The sequence below is a fragment of the Phocoena sinus genome, chromosome 4, assembly GCF_008692025.1.
Source record: "Phocoena sinus isolate mPhoSin1 chromosome 4, mPhoSin1.pri, whole genome shotgun sequence".
Lineage (NCBI taxonomy): Eukaryota > Metazoa > Chordata > Mammalia > Artiodactyla > Phocoenidae > Phocoena > Phocoena sinus.
Window position 1 is genome coordinate 136,662,560 of NC_045766.1, and position 12,368 is coordinate 136,674,927.

General features: G+C 44.7%; 1 protein-coding gene across 8 annotated transcripts in view; it reads right to left on the reverse strand.

Annotated features, from left to right (window-relative positions):
• The window catches only part of SETD4 (SET domain containing 4), a 366,008-nt gene that overhangs the window by 180,174 nt on the left and 173,466 nt on the right, over positions 1-12,368 (reverse strand). For all 8 annotated transcript variants that reach the window (XR_004349708.1, XR_004349714.1, XR_004349715.1 and 5 more), the window contains one exon: positions 405-517. The gene's annotated coding sequence lies outside the window, so the exon portion shown is untranslated. The remainder of the gene's footprint in view (positions 1-404; positions 518-12,368) is intronic.

Below are 12,368 nucleotides of genomic sequence, written 5' to 3' on the forward strand. Positions count from 1 at the left end.
GCCTGCGTATCTGAAGATCCTTAAATCCCTAGCCACTGATTCAATGAGATTATATGCTAAAATTTTATAAATGAAAACTTTACAAGGAAACTTGAGGAGTGACCAGTCAAGTGTGAATTCAGAACCAAAGGCCACTCTGAAAGACCCTGTGTGTCCATCCTAACAGCAGCCTGCCTACACTCCCCTCCAGGAAACCCCTAATCATGAGATCCCACCAGGAAGTCTCCCTGGCCTTTCAAATTTCATCATCCACAAAGAATTCTAAAGCGCACCTCTGCATCCACCCAGAACTGCAAACATTCCTTTTAAACAGAACCACAGCCTCTGAGTCCCTGACCACCCAGTGTCCAAATTCAGAGCCAAGAGGTGTTCTTTCACACTTGAAGCAGTTCAGGACCACCTACCTCCAAGTTTCTTCGAGTCACCATACTTAACTCTGGGAATGCGAGGTTCTGGAAAGCTTGTCAGAAGGAGAGTATGTTGCTTAATTTCTCTGGGCTTCCGTCAGGGTCTCCATCTGTAAAATGGAAGGAATTCATCACCCATCACAGAGGGGCATGTGACCTCGACGGGAGAATTATGTGAAATGCTTAATACGATGCCTGCTTCACAGCAAGTGCTCAGTGGGTGTTTGCTGTGGTTCCTTACCTTTATTAAGGTGAAATTCACGTAACATAAAATTTTCCATTTTAAGGTGCACGATTCAGTGGCAATCAGTATGGTCACAGGATTGTGAACCACTTCCCTCTAGATCCGAAACATTTTCATTACCCAAAAAAAGCCCCTTATTCACGAAGCAGTTAACGCCTATTTCCCTTTTCCCCTGCTCCAGCAACCACTAATGGGCTTTCTGTCTCTATGGCTTTACCCATCCTGGATGTATCATATAAACAAAATCATACAGTGTGGGACCTGTTGTGTCTGGCTTCTTTCACTAAGTATAATGTTTTCAAGATTCATCTATATCGTAGTGTGTATCAATATTTCATTCCTTTTTAAGGCTGAGTAATATTCCGTTGTATGTTTATACCACAATTTGTTTATCTGTTCATCTGTTGATGACATCTGGGTTGTTTCCACCTTTTGGCTGTCATGAATTAGCACTACCATGCACATTCGTGTACATGTATTTAAGTACCTGTTTTCAATTCTTTGGGGTATAAACCTAGGAGTGAAATTGTTGGATCGTCTGGTAATTCTATGTCTAATTTTTTGAGGAACTGCAAAACTATCATTATTTCTAAAACATTCATTTCAGTGTCTACTAAGAACAGGGCATTCTTTCACAGCGGGTGCTGTAAATATCCATGAGCTATAGCCCCTGCCGTCTGGGAACTTATTTTCTATAAGCAGCATTAATCCAAATGGAAACAAACAGTCATAATTTTCCACGGGCTGTTAGTTTTTGTTTGTTTGTTTGTTTGTTTGTTTGTTTGTTTGTTTTTTTGCGGTACGCGGGCCTCTCACCACTGCGACCCCTCCCACTGTGGAGCGCAGGCTCCGGACGCGCAGGCTCAGCGGCCATGGCTCACGGGCCCAGCCGCTCCGCGGCATGTGGGATTTTCTGGGACCGGGGCACGAACCCGTGTCGCCTGCATCGGCAGGCGGACTCTCAACCACTGCGCCACCAGGGAAGCCCGCGATGCTGTTGGTTTTATTCAAAGTGAGTACCTAAGCAAACTCATGACAACTGAACCTCAAATTTCAAAGTAGTCTTTATCCCCCAAATATACATATTTCAAATGTATATAGGTAAATAAGCCTATTCTTTTAAGTAGTGCTGATAACTTCTAACTGGGTCAAACTTGACTTTCTATAGCCAGTAACTGATAAAATGTATTTTTAGGCCTTAAATCATACACATCCTTGCAAGCACAGATGCAAAACGGCAGAATGCCTGTCTGACATAATTGCTCAGGTGGATCCATATCTTAGTAAAGGAAGGTTATAGAAACAAATACAGTATCAAGTGGAGGGGCAATTAACAGAGCTCATAGAAACACAGAGGGAAGGACAACATAGGTTTCAGAACAACCAAGCCAGGGCAGAGATTCGAAGAGCAGAACAACACAACAACAACGCCAGGACATGGGGAGATGTGCCAGTTACGGAAAGAGGCGGGGTTAAAAGATGAGAGAAGAATGTCAGTTTCATGTCCCTGCCAAATCTTTCACGGCTAATTACACTGACAGCCTATAAATTCCTCTAATAGTTTTCAATGAAGAAACTATTCTTCTACCCATTCCCACAACTATTAAGTAGCGTAGCTGGTTTAGACTAGCTTCCAGAATCACCCAAGTGGCGTTGATTATCATTGATGGGTGTGGACAAGAAAGAAAAAAAGAATGCATTCTTGTGACAGCCTTCTGGGCAAAAAGCACTATGTATGGTAAGTATAAGATTCCGCACATAAAATGTCCCTATTTCCCAACTGAAACAAATATCTGAGGAGTACCTGTCCTCTCCTCTCCTCTTCTCTTCTCTCTCTCTCTCTCTCTCTCTCTCTCTCTCGCTTTCTTCCACCCCTCAGACTAGGACCCAACACAATAGCTGAGCTCTCCAACCAACCACCCCTCAAATTCATTTTTCAGAATCAAGGGATTTATCTTTCCCACCATGGAAGAGTTCTGGTTCCATATATGTCAGCTAAGAAACAAAAATTCAGTTTTCAGAGACAGGGGCTCACTCATCTCCAACAAGCAGCTTCTTTCATGGTTCTGAATGAAGACAATGATAGCTAGCATTCATATGGTGGCTTTTGTCTTCAAGACACTTTAGAAAGAGGAGGGGGTAATGGGTTAACAGACCACCTTCAAAACCCTATTTTTCAGGTGGCTAGTCTACATTTTGACTGTTTAAATAAAGCAGGAATAGAACAAAGACCCATTCAAAAGGTCTAATTCTACAGAGAGAGTGAACCATCTATGGGGCAAAAGAAAATAAGTAATAAAATAAGTGTCAAGTCCCCAAAAGTGAGCCCCCCTCTGCTAAAGGTCACTGACTTAGGAGTCAGGCACAACTCATTTCAAACCCTTATCCTGCCATTTACTAGCTCTGTATCCTCTGAAAGCATCCATATTCTCACTGGAAAATGGGAGAAAGTGAGTTAATGTCCAGCCTAGTGGTCAGTAATTGTGGTGGTAGTGGTAATATTATGCCCCGTATCAATGACTCAACTTTTAGAATGTAATTTATTATGTTATAAGACCAAGTCTTTTCAAAATATTAAATGGTTTGGGGATCCTTGAAAATATTGAGAGGTAAGAAGTATTTTGCTTTTTTTTTTTTTTTTTCCCGGTACGCGGGCCTTTCACTGTTGTGGCCTCTCCCGTTGCGGAGCACAGGCTCCAGACGCACAGGTTCAGCGGCCATGGCTCACGGGCCCAGCTGCTCCGCAGCATATGGGATCGTCCCAGACCGGGGCACGAACCCGTGTCCCCTGCACCAGCAGGCGGACTCTCAACCACTGCGCCACCAGGGAAGCCCTATTTTGCATTTTTTAAAACAATTTGGGGATTGTTGTTTTAAAGATTTTTTAAACTTTTGCAGTTAATAGCTGGGCACTACTGATGTAGCATGGGAGCATGAGCTAAGATTCTTCCAAGATGTTTGAGTAAGGATGTCTGAAACAATAGATGCACCACGTGAAACCCATACAGGCTGCTTCTTCAGCCCATCGCCATGCTTGCCACCATTTATTGCATTGGCCAAAAAGTTCGTTTGGGTTTTTCATAAGATGTTACAGAAAAACCCAAACGAACTTTTTGGCCAACCCAATATTTCCTCTTTGAGTGTGGCTTGGGATAAAGTAGTATCATTTGTGAAAGGAATTGCTCCAAAGCACAGAAAGGCTTACAGAGATACTGATTTAAGAGTAAAAATTATGTTTGTTACTTCACCCTCAGTGGGTGAAGACCACTGAGGCTTACAATTGTCCTCTCATCAGCAGACAATTTAGACGTGTGAAGTAATTTCGCTGCCTTGTAAATTTAGTACAGTATCCTGACTTAAATACAACCAAGCTGAGCCCACCTGGAGAATTTTGAACATCCAACTGGATATTTACAGGTAACTTCAAAATGTGTATCTCCAGCCCAGATCTCACCTATGGATTTCAGAACCATAAATTCCATGTGGCATCTTAAATGCCACTTGTCCAAATCTGATCTTAAGATCGTCTCTCCCAGTCCCAGTCCTTCTTCCCTCCTCCTGTGTCTCCTCTCTCAGGGAATGGTCCTTCCTACATCCAGTTTTGTTGAGTAGAATCTGAGGGGCCACCCTTGGCACCATTTTCTCCACCTCCCACCCACACATCACAGCCAACTCATCACCAACTCCTGTCCATTTTCCCTTCTAATAATAATTAGGTCTCTTCACTTCTCTCCAATTCCATGGTCACCAATGTACAAACCCAAGACACTGACATTTTTTGCATGAACTACGCCCCAGCATCCTCCCTGAACCTGCCCTCATCTCTTCCCCATGGTTTCCAGAATGATCTTCTCAAAACTCAACATTCCACCTTAAATTCCTCCTTGGCTTCCTATTATTCAGGTAAAGGAGGAAACATTGAGCATGGCCTAGAACACTCACCATGATTTGACCTCACAGACTTTTACCTACTCTGAGCTCCAGCCAGGGTCTCCATTCAAGTATACGCCCACTCCTGTCACAGGGTCTTCGCTCATGCTCTTCCCCCTCCCAGACAATCGCTTTCGCCTAACCCCACCTCTATCTGGACAATTCCTACTTGCTCTTCAAATCTCTGCTCAAAAACTGCTCCCTAAGAAATTATCTTGGTCAGATTCTTACGTTCCATATGGTTCAGCATGGCTCCATATGTTCATGGAACTATATCTCTTTCTTCAGTGCTCTCCTTTCAGTCTACATTTATCACCCCCCCACCTCACTGTTGTGACTGTTGTAACTGCTCCTCTACTAGCCTGTGAGCCCAATGAGAGCAGGGACTATGTCTGGTTTGTGCACCGTTATACCCTGATTACCAAGGCCAGTGTATAGTGAAAAGTAGGCACTTGGTAAATAGCTGTTGAACGAATGATGAAATGGATGCATTTGAAAAGGTATATTACATGTCTAATAGGAGGATATGAGAGCCTCAAGTGTAACCTTAAAAAGAGTCTATAGGACAAAATTCCAGGGCATGGCTAGGGAAGGGCAGAAGGGCTTCTGCATCCCAGGTCAGAGTCCTACAGCAATGCTACAAAGATCCTAGCCTTTGTTATCTCTAGCAAATTCTGTAGAAAGAGAGGGTACAAATATTTGGGCATCTTCCTTTTATATCACCACCCTGAGAATCTTGAGTTTCAAATGGAGAGTCAATGGTGGGGGTGGTGATGAGAGAAAGAACGAAGGAACATGTCATTCCAAAACATTCTAGAGCTTTCAGGACAAAATGCAAATGTGCCAAAGAATATCAGATAGAAATTGGGCCTATCTACAGTTTTGCAAAATGAACAAGGAGATCTCACAAATATCCATGCGTTTCATATCTTTTACAAATTATGCAGCCCCTCCAACCATCTTAGACACTGTTGGAAATTTCCAACTAACTGGGAAAAATATAGTCCTCGGCCTTTCCTCAAGATGTCTGAGGAAGTGAGACTTGACACAGGTTTTTTGACGTGTGGCAAAAGCCACGTCATGTTTCAGAAGGAAGATGGGAAGAGGTGTGTCCTGCCCAACCACATAGAATTTCTCGGCTGAGAACAGCCACTAGATCTGTGGCCCGGCTGTGAGCTGCCAGAGGATGCTTGCCTAAATGCTAAAAGGACTGCAGTCACGTGTTTTTTCTGTTTTGATAATTACTCCTTCATTTGAAAAGAAAAAACAAAAACCATGAGCATCCATCTCACATGTGAGCCTACGTTTAAAATCAAGCTTTCATGATGCATCTTTAGAGAACTAAAAATCTAACAATGCAAGGAGAGAACCCTCCTGCAGAAAGACTAGCACCTTCCCCAAAAGCTACCAGACTGTCCTTTCCAGCACTAGAGCTCAAAGTTTCTTTCTTTGTTTCCTTTAAAAACTTCAACTTGAAAGAATATACATGATATTCTGAGTTTGTGTTGCAATCAGAACAACAGAAGTCTAAACTCAAGCTTTAAATAAAAGTGAGAAATGGATACGTGACTGTGGCTTCTCCTGGCCCAGATCAGGTGATTGAGAAGATGTTCAAGAACCTAATCCCATGAAATATGCAAGGTGCTGTCACTCATCCAACTCTCTTTTACTCTTTCTGAAGACCCCACCTGTATTGCTTCATCTCCTCTACCTGAACCAACTCCAAGCCAACCCAGAGCTCTTTTCTTCTAAGTTTACTGAACCTCGATCTTTAACCCCCTGACAGTTTCTTGCCTTGGCAAAACCCCTAAAGCTTTCAGGGTGGTTAACAAACAGTAGGTGTCAGCCTCCAAGGGTTAAGAATTCACGCTCCCAGATGATAATCATCAGTATATTGTTCTGGAAAATTAAATACACCTGGGCCAAGTTTCTTAAGGCTGTACTCTTTGGAGATGTTTCAATTTTTTTAAAAAAGGAGCAGTTCAAGAATGTGAAGTTCATTGTTCACGTATATTTCCCTAGACTTGTTTTCTTTTTTCTCTGGTATTTCATTATGTGATTTGGGTTTTCCCCAGATTTTTACCTACCCTGGGCCTCTCTGATAAGTGAAAAATGTGCTTGCACGCTGCCATCTTAGTAGGGGCATCAAATGACAAAAGCAACTGTTCATTCAAGAAGGCCTAACTGCACTATCATTCGATTCAAGCAATCTATCTGCAAAGTTCTCCAGCAACAAGAATGAACTCGGCTGGGTGGGCGCCCTCACTCAAGAAATGCTGATTTAATCCTTCTATGCACCAAACATTAGGCTCGCATCATGTCTCCAGAAAACCTATCAGGATGTTCTGGTTCTCAAGGAATTCACATCTGTTGGGATAATGGACTAGAATAGAGGTGAGCACCGGTTCTACCCATGGTAGAAGGAAGGCTGAGGAATGCTTCATATGATGTAATCACCAGTTCACCAGATGATGGAGATGCCATCACGGCCTCCCAGGTAGAGAAACCAGCGGAGGCAAAGGTACAGAAATGTGAAAGGACATAGGGATGTTTCTAGGTGGCCAGACCAAGCCGTGGGGAAGAGAAACAAAACTGAAACCTAGGAATATCTATGAAAAATGGGTGATGGGAGCTTTGGTGTGTTGGCTTTATTCTGCGTTAAGAGGAAGGCAAAACACAAGGAGGGCTTTCAGTCTGCCAAGGGATTGAACAAGGAGCTGTAATAGGAAGCATGACCAATGTATTTCTCCTCTGGCTGTAGGAGAAGTGTATGAGGGGGAAGAGGAGGGCAGAGAAGAATCCTAAAATGAACAACATTTTAAAGGAGGGCAGGACTCAGACCATGAGTGACGAGAAACAGTGCCCTGAGCAGAGCAGGGGCACAGGCTGGCCAGTGGGCATGGCCCGTTCCAGAAGGAGCATGGGATCTGCCAGGGTTGGCCGAGGCTGTTGGAGGCTTAGAGCAGAAGATAAGCAGGCAAGTTAGACTAGACCGTGTTGGGGAGGCCTCTGAATGCCACACTAAGGATACTGTTCTGAAGACAACAGCAAGCCTGCAGGGTTGTTGATGTCCAAGTTACCCGCTCTCTTGCGGTTGGCTGTGATCACGTGGGATGTGATCAGAAGTGGTGGACTCACGTATCAGATCTTCCCATCCAAGCTGCCAGAGTGCCTCTTCAGTGCCTTTTCCTTTCCAGCTGGTGGTGATGATGCTAAGCTCAGAGTATCCTTGGAATCCCACCGAACATGACTGAAACTCCATCAGCCTGAATCCCTGAATGAATGGCTGTGTGCACAGAGCCATACCATGAACAGCTTACTCACCCGATACTGTTATGTGAGCAAAAACTAACCATCTATTAATTGTGTGTCATTTTATGCTTTGAGATCTATCTGTTATACCAGCTCTGCCTATCCTACCTAACATTGGCCCCAACTAGCAATGCGGACAGAAAAAGTCCACAGACTTGTGGACATTAGTCCTCCAGACGTGGCTACCAGTTTTTTGTTTGTTTGTTTGTTTTTTGTTTTTTTTTTTTTTTTGCGGTACGCAGGCCTCTCACTGCTGTTGCCTCTCCCATTGCAGAGCACAGGTTCCGGACACGCAGGCCCAGCGGCCATGGCTCACGGGCCCAGCCGCTCCGCGGCACGTGGGATCCTCCCGGACTGGGGCACGAACGCGTGTCCTCTGCATCGGCAGGCGGACTCTCAACCACTGCGCCACCAGGGAAGCCCGTGGCTACCAGTTTTAAGTGCAGGTGAGAGTCAAAGATGGAGCCACCATTTCCAGCCAGAATGGAGGGGAGTATTGAGAGGCCATTCATCTGAGTTACCATGGAAGGAGGAAAAGGTTTTGGAGGAAGGTAATGAGATTTGGGACCTATAGAAATTGGGGTATCTGTGGGGTCCCCAGTGGAGCTGTCCTGCAGGCAGTTAGGAACACAGGCAAGGAGCTGGACCATGGAAGCCTGGTAGAGCCACACAGATGCTTCCAGAACAGCCCATGCTACCCAGGAAGTCTCCCTGTGTACTTTCCTCAAATGTTGCAAATGTCTATGTATAAAATAGACAAAGACCTACTGTCTAGCACAGGGAACTCAATATTTTGTTATACTTTGTAATAACCTATAAGGGAAAAAAAGGTTGTTTTGTAATAACCTATAATGGAAAAGACTCAGTTATACATACACAACTGAATCACTGTGCGCTACACCTGAAAGTAACACAACATTGTAAAACAACTATACTTCAATTTTTTTAAAATACTGCAAATTGCAGTATATACAAACTGCAATACTGCAGACTGTATCAATCAGTTATTTAAAATATTACTGATAACCTTTTAAGATGAACTCTGAGTGAGTTATGGGTGCTAAATTGTCTTGGGTTAGTAAAAACTCCAGCTCTGCCACTTACTAGCATACCAAGAGATGTCACCTCTCAGGGCCTCCATTTTTCTTCTGTATAAAATGGGGTAATGCCTCTGCTCTTGCAGTGAGGAACAAATGGGCAATGTACCCATTACACAGGGCTCAGCGCCCATACATGCAATTACTGTAAACAAATGACAATAAGTATGGCATTTATTGAATTATTCTAAGTGTGCTACTGGATCCACCCAGTTAATCTTGACAAACCCTGGTACAATCACTTTCCCCATTATACAGAACAGGAATCTGAGACCAAAGAGGTTAAGTAACTTGCTGAAGATTACACAGCTAACGGTGAAGCTGGGCTCCAGCCCCAGCAGGCAGACTGTGGCACGTGGGCTCTTCCCTGCCACATGACACAACCATCCTGGGAAGGCACAGTCCCTCAGGAGCACAGTGTCCCTCTTCCTCCTTGTTCTTTCCTGAGTCATGACCTAGGAAGCATCTCCAGCAGTTGTGAGCACTTGCTTGTTGCCTCTATCAAGCAGTTCATCAAGGCAGCTGGCAGTTCTCCGCAGGTTCTAAGTGGTTATGAGAACTTTTGACTTATTCTTGAATAGCATTTTCACAGTAATGGAGAAAAGTCAAGAATTCCCAAAAAACAAATGCTAGTCGGGCAAGATAACAATCCCAGGGCTGGGCTTCCCTGGTGGTGCAGTGGTTAAGAATCTGCCTGCCAATGCAGGGGACACGGGTTCAAGCCCTGGTCTGGGAAGATCCCACATGCCGCAGAGCAACTAAGCCCATGCACCACAACTACTGAGCCTGCGCTCTAGAACCTGTGAGCCACAACAACTGAGCCCGCGTGCCACAACTACTGAAGCCCGCACGCCTAGAGCCCATGCTCTGCAATAAGAGAAGCCACCGCCATGTGAAGCCCGCGCACCTCAACAAAGAGTAGCCCCCTCTCGCCACAACCAGAGAAAAGCCCGCGCGCAGCAATGAAGACCCAACGAAGACCCAACGCAGCCAAAACTAAAGTTAATAATAATTTAAAATTTTTTTTAATAAAATAAACAATCCCAGGACTTCTATAATGCTCTTAATTTTCCAAAGCATGCCCGTGATCTTCATCTCACTTCCACCAAAGGAGATTGGAACTCGGGCCATTCAAAGGTTCATGGAGGGAAACAGAGGACACTGGCAGAGAAAATGTAAACTGTCCCTCTTGAAAGAGGCTACTTGCTGCACCCATTTTTCTCTGTCTTAGCCAGGACCATCTGGAGCCCAGGAGGACCTGCATAGTAGCGGGGAAGGGGAGATGGGTCATTTCAGCTGCTTGGCTTGGGCTGCAGGACCCCCCCATATGGAAGGGCGCCTCTCCAGAGGTTGCTGCTGCTGTTCTTCCCAGGGGCGTCTCTTCTCCAGGCTGTTCTACTGCAGGTTTCATTCTGGGGGACAAGATCAGACTGGCGCAGAGGCTCTGCTACAACTTACTGAATGTTAAAGTACCATGAGGTTAAAACTGAAGCGACACGATGATGCTTGAAAACACTTCAGGGCTTGGGGCAGCTCAGACCTCAGTGCTCCACTTGGTAGAGTGTAATTTCCCACATGGGGAGACCCGGGATGCCGTGCTGCCACCGTGTTACTATTACGACGCTCCAAGCAGCTGCAAAGCCGAAACGTCCGGAGTCCTTCTTGGTAGTTTCTGGCCCTGTCTGCAGGAAGCTTGACAGGACCCAGAGGCCTGGGTCAAGCATCTCGCTTGATCCGCACACTCTCTGCCACCTCCCAGCTCTTGCTGTTAGCGCCGGCAGAAACCACGGGCACGGAGAACTTTCCTCCACGGTGCACAGACGTCCCCAGGCTCCTTTCAGGATTCCAAAGAGCTCAAGGACCTTCTTCTCCCAGTTACATCCCTTATTCCTAAGCCTTGGTGCCCATCTCGCCCTCCTTTAAAAGGGGGGAGCAGTATATTATATTTTAAAAACCCGGAATAAAACAGGGATCAATCAACATATTTCTTAGAAGAACTGCCAAAAGTCTCCGGCCTCACCAGCCACAGAGGCTGGCTGTTGCCTTCCTCTTTGCTCAGCCTGCCGCTCATTTAAGGATCATTAGAGATGACTCACGTTCCAGTTCTTAAAATCAAACTTCTGCCAAATCCAAGACTCTGAATTTATCCAAATGGTGGAAACATGCTTTTACCATCCATCCACCAAAATACCTCTCATTCAGATCCACATTATGGCTGATTCAATCCTCTCAAATTTTAAAAATATTCTTACGCCTTCCCCATCAGGGCAGAGGCCCTCAGTGTTCCTCACACACGCTCAGAGAATTCCATTCACAGTGGGGTTTACTGACCAGGGTTCCGGCCTTCCTTTTTTTTTTTTTTTTTAAACATCTTTATTGGAGTATGATTGCTTTACAATGGTGTGTTAGTTTCTGCTGTATAAAAAGTGAATCAGCTATATGCATATGTATATCCCCATAGCCCCTCCCTCTTGCGTCCCCCTCCCACCCTCCCTATCCCACCCCTCTAGGTGGTCACAAAGCACCGAGCTGATCTCCCTGTGCTATGCGGCTGCTTCCCACTAGCTATCTATTTTACGTTTGGTAGTGTATATATGTCCATGCCACTCTCTCACTTCGTCCCAGCTTACCCTTCCCCCTCCCCGTGTCTTCAAGTCCATTCTCTACGTCTGCATCTTTATTCCTGTCCTGCCCCTAGGTTCTTCAGAACCATTTTTTTTTTTAGATTCCATATATATGTGTTAGCATACGGTATTTGTTTTTCTCTTTCTGACTTACTGACTTCATTCTGTATGACAGACCCTAGGTCCATCCACCTCACTACAGATAAATCAATTTTGTTTCTTTTTATGGCTGAGTAACATTCCATTGTATATATGTGCCACATCTTCTTTATCCATTCATCTGTCGATGGACACTTAGGTTGCTTCCATGTCCTGGCTATTGTAAATAGAGCTGCAATGAACATTGTGGTACATGATTCTTTTCGAATTATGGTTTTCTCAGGGTATATGCCCAGTAGTGGGATTGCTGTGTAGTATGGCAGTTCTATATTTAGTTTTTTAAGGAACCTCCATACTGTTCTCCATAGTGACTGTATCAATTTACTTTCCCACCAACAGTGCAAGAGGGTTCTCTTTTCTCCACACCCTCTCCAGCATTTACTGTTTGCAGATTTTTTGATGATGGCCATTCTGACTGGTGTGAGGTGATACCTCACTGTAGTTTTGATTTGCATTTCTCTAATATTAGTGATGTGGAGCATGCTTTCATGTGTTTCTTGGCAGTCTGTATGTCTTCTCTGGAGAAATGTCTATTTAGGTCTTCTGCCCATTTTTGGATTGGGTTGTTTGTTTTTTTGATATTGAGCTGCATGAG